A 5,000-nucleotide genomic window follows, 5' to 3' on the forward strand; every position below is an offset into this window, starting at 1 on the left:
CGACCCCGCGAGCTTTAAGGGTGAGTGCCATGTGGTCTACACCACCCACCCGTGGAGATAGGGACAGTGGGAATTTCGTTAATCCAAATGTTACGCACACGTGGACGATCCGGTGGGATTGGACTCAAGATTCGAGCGAGCATCCAAGCCCGCCGTTTACCCGTTCGACCGCAACACGCGTCAAGAGCGACGAGTAAACTCACAAGATACGCAACTTTCGAGATATTCGGACGATCCCAAATTCGCCTTTCTCCCGATAGCCTACGTAGACGAAGCATCGCGGTTTTGTGCCCAGAGACTCTGTAATTGTGCTGACTTTTTTTCGTCGGTCGTGCGACGCCCGCACGGGGCGTCCACCGACCGAGGATTTCTCGTTTCCCCGTTAGACCCTACGTGACGAGTTTCGCTACGTCTCCCGACGACGTTCGTTCCCTCGATGGCGTGCGTCGAGGAAAATGCGCAGCTACGTGCCCAGGTACCTTGAAATTGGGCGAAATTTTTCGTCGGTCGTGCGACGCCCGCACCGGGCGTCCACCGACCGAGAGATTTTACGTAGCTCGCTCATGCTTGCGTTGACGATATCTAAAGGAAATTATGGTTCTTCGTCGTAGGAGATAGGGACAGTGGGAATTTCGTTAATCCAAATGTTACGCACACGTGGACGATCCGGTGGGATTGGACTCAAGATTCGAGCGAGCATCCAAGCCCGCCGTTTACCCGTTCGACCGCAACACGCGTCAAGAGCGACGAGTAAACTCACAAGATACGCAACTTTCGAGATATTCGGACGATCCCAAATTCGCCTTTCTCCCGATAGCCTACGTAGACGAAGCATCGCGGTTTTGTGCCCAGAGACTCTGTAATTGTGCTGACTTTTTTTCGTCGGTCGTGCGACGCCCGCACCGGGCGTCCACCGACCGAGGATTTCTCGTTTCCCCGTTAGACCCTACGTGACGAGTTTCGCTACGTCTCCCGACGACGTTCGTTCCCTCGATGGCGTGCGTCGAGGAAAATGCGCAGCTACGTGCCCAGGTACCTTGAAATTGGGCGAAATATTTCGTCGGTCGTGCGACGCCCGCACCGGGCGTCCACCGACCGAGAGATTTTACGTAGCTCGCTCATGCTTGCGTTGACGATATCTAAAGGAAATTATGGTTCTTCGTCGTCGGAGATAGGGACAGTGGGAATTTCGTTAAACCAAATGTTACGCACACGTGGACGATCCGGTGGGATTGGACTCAAGATTCGAGCGAGCATCCAAGCCCGCCGTTTACCCGTTCGACCGCAACACGCGTCAAGAGCGACGAGTAAACTCACAAGATACGCAACTTTCGAGATATTCGGACGATCCCAAATTCGCGTTTCTCCCGATAGCCTACGTAGACGAAGCATCGCGGTTTTGTGCCCAGAGACTCTGTAATTGTGCTGACTTTTTTTCGTCGGTCGTGCGACGCCCGCACCGGGCGTCCACCGACCGAGGATTTCTCGTTTCCCCGTTAGACCCTACGTGACGAGTTTCGCTACGTCTCCCGACGACGTTCGTTCCCTCGATGGCGTGCGTCGAGGAAAATGCGCAGCTACGTGCCCAGGTACCTTGAAATTGGGCGAAATTTTTCGTCGGTCGTGCGACGCCCGCACCGGGCGTCCACCGACCGAGAGATTTTACGTAGCTCGCTCATGCTTGCGTTGACGATATCTAAAGGAAATTATGGTTCTTCGTCGTCGGAGATAGGGACAGTGGGAATTTCGTTAAACCAAATGTTACGCACACGTGGACGATCCGGTGGGATTGGACTCAAGATTCGAGCGAGCATCCAAGCCCGCCGTTTACCCGTTCGACCGCAACACGCGTCAAGAGCGACGAGTAAACTCACAAGATACGCAACTTTCGAGATATTCGGACGATCCCAAATTCGCCTTTCTCCCGATAGCCTACGTAGACGAAGCATCGCGGTTTTGTGCCCAGAGACTCTGTAATTGTGCTGACTTTTTTTCGTCGGTCGTGCGACGCCCGCACCGGGCGTCCACCGACCGAGGATTTCTCGTTTCCCCGTTAGACCCTACGTGACGAGTTTCGCTACGTCTCCCGACGACGTTCGTTCCCTCGATGGCGTGCGTCGAGGAAAATGCGCAGCTACGTGCCCAGGTACCTTGAAATTGGGCGAAATATTTCGTCGGTCGTGCGACGCCCGCACCGGGCGTCCACCGACCGAGAGATTTTACGTAGCTCGCTCATGCTTGCGTTGACGATATCTAAAGGAAATTATGGTTCTTCGTCGTCGGAGATAGGGACAGTGGGAATTTCGTTAATCCAAATGTTACGCACACGTGGACGATCCGGTGGGATTGGACTCAAGATTCGAGCGAGCATCCAAGCCCGCCGTTTACCCGTTCGACCGCAACACGCGTCAAGAGCGACGAGTAAACTCACAAGATACGCAACTTTCGAGATATTCGGACGATCCCAAATTCGCCTTTCTCCCGATAGCCTACGTAGACGAAGCATCGCGGTTTTGTGCCCAGAGACTCTGTAATTGTGCTGACTTTTTTTCGTCGGTCGTGCGACGCCCGCACGGGGCGTCCACCGACCGAGGATTTCTCGTTTCCCCGTTAGACCCTACGTGACGAGTTTCGCTACGTCTCCCGACGACGTTCGTTCCCTCGATGGCGTGCGTCGAGGAAAATGCGCAGCTACGTGCCCAGGTACCTTGAAATTGGGCGAAATTTTTCGTCGGTCGTGCGACGCCCGCACCGGGCGTCCACCGACCGAGAGATTTTACGTAGCTCGCTCATGCTTGCGTTGACGATATCTAAAGGAAATTATGGTTCTTCGTCGTAGGAGATAGGGACAGTGGGAATTTCGTTAATCCAAATGTTACGCACACGTGGACGATCCGGTGGGATTGGACTCAAGATTCGAGCGAGCATCCAAGCCCGCCGTTTACCCGTTCGACCGCAACACGCGTCAAGAGCGACGAGTAAACTCACAAGATACGCAACTTTCGAGATATTCGGACGATCCCAAATTCGCCTTTCTCCCGATAGCCTACGTAGACGAAGCATCGCGGTTTTGTGCCCAGAGACTCTGTAATTGTGCTGACTTTTTTTCGTCGGTCGTGCGACGCCCGCACCGGGCGTCCACCGACCGAGGATTTCTCGTTTCCCCGTTAGACCCTACGTGACGAGTTTCGCTACGTCTCCCGACGACGTTCGTTCCCTCGATGGCGTGCGTCGAGGAAAATGCGCAGCTACGTGCCCAGGTACCTTGAAATTGGGCGAAATATTTCGTCGGTCGTGCGACGCCCGCACCGGGCGTCCACCGACCGAGAGATTTTACGTAGCTCGCTCATGCTTGCGTTGACGATATCTAAAGGAAATTATGGTTCTTCGTCGTCGGAGATAGGGACAGTGGGAATTTCGTTAAACCAAATGTTACGCACACGTGGACGATCCGGTGGGATTGGACTCAAGATTCGAGCGAGCATCCAAGCCCGCCGTTTACCCGTTCGACCGCAACACGCGTCAAGAGCGACGAGTAAACTCACAAGATACGCAACTTTCGAGATATTCGGACGATCCCAAATTCGCGTTTCTCCCGATAGCCTACGTAGACGAAGCATCGCGGTTTTGTGCCCAGAGACTCTGTAATTGTGCTGACTTTTTTTCGTCGGTCGTGCGACGCCCGCACCGGGCGTCCACCGACCGAGGATTTCTCGTTTCCCCGTTAGACCCTACGTGACGAGTTTCGCTACGTCTCCCGACGACGTTCGTTCCCTCGATGGCGTGCGTCGAGGAAAATGCGCAGCTACGTGCCCAGGTACCTTGAAATTGGGCGACATTTTTCGTCGGTCGTGCGACGCCCGCACCGGGCGTCCACCGACCGAGAGATTTTACGTAGCTCGCTCATGCTTGCGTTGACGATATCTAAAGGAAATTATGGTTCTTCGTCGTCGGAGATAGGGACAGTGGGAATTTCGTTAAACCAAATGTTACGCACACGTGGACGATCCGGTGGGATTGGACTCAAGATTCGAGCGAGCATCCAAGCCCGCCGTTTACCCGTTCGACCGCAACACGCGTCAAGAGCGACGAGTAAACTCACAAGATACGCAACTTTCGAGATATTCGGACGATCCCAAATTCGCCTTTCTCCCGATAGCCTACGTAGACGAAGCATCGCGGTTTTGTGCCCAGAGACTCTGTAATTGTGCTGACTTTTTTTCGTCGGTCGTGCGACGCCCGCACCGGGCGTCCACCGACCGAGGATTTCTCGTTTCCCCGTTAGACCCTACGTGACGAGTTTCGCTACGTCTCCCGACGACGTTCGTTCCCTCGATGGCGTGCGTCGAGGAAAATGCGCAGCTACGTGCCCAGGTACCTTGAAATTGGGCGAAATATTTCGTCGGTCGTGCGACGCCCGCACCGGGCGTCCACCGACCGAGAGATTTTACGTAGCTCGCTCATGCTTGCGTTGACGATATCTAAAGGAAATTATGGTTCTTCGTCGTCGGAGATAGGGACAGTGGGAATTTCGTTAAACCAAATGTTACGCACACGTGGACGATCCGGTGGGATTGGACTCAAGATTCGAGCGAGCATCCAAGCCCGCCGTTTACCCGTTCGACCGCAACACGCGTCAAGAGCGACGAGTAAACTCACAAGATACGCAACTTTCGAGATATTCGGACGATCCCAAATTCGCCTTTCTCCCGATAGCCTACGTAGACGAAGCATCGCGGTTTTGTGCCCAGAGACTCTGTAATTGTGCTGACTTTTTTTCGTCGGTCGTGCGACGCCCGCACCGGGCGTCCACCGACCGAGGATTTCTCGTTTCCCCGTTAGACCCTACGTGACGAGTTTCGCTACGTCTCCCGACGACGTTCGTTCCCTCGATGGCGTGCGTCGAGGAAAATGCGCAGCTACGTGCCCAGGTACCTTGAAATTGGGCGAAATATTTCGTCGGTCGTGCGACGCCCGCACCGGGCGTCCACCGACCGAGA

This window comes from Venturia canescens, unplaced genomic scaffold (genome assembly GCF_019457755.1).
Source record: "Venturia canescens isolate UGA unplaced genomic scaffold, ASM1945775v1 PGA_scaffold_39__1_contigs__length_154694, whole genome shotgun sequence".
In the NCBI taxonomy this organism is placed as follows: domain Eukaryota; kingdom Metazoa; phylum Arthropoda; class Insecta; order Hymenoptera; family Ichneumonidae; genus Venturia; species Venturia canescens.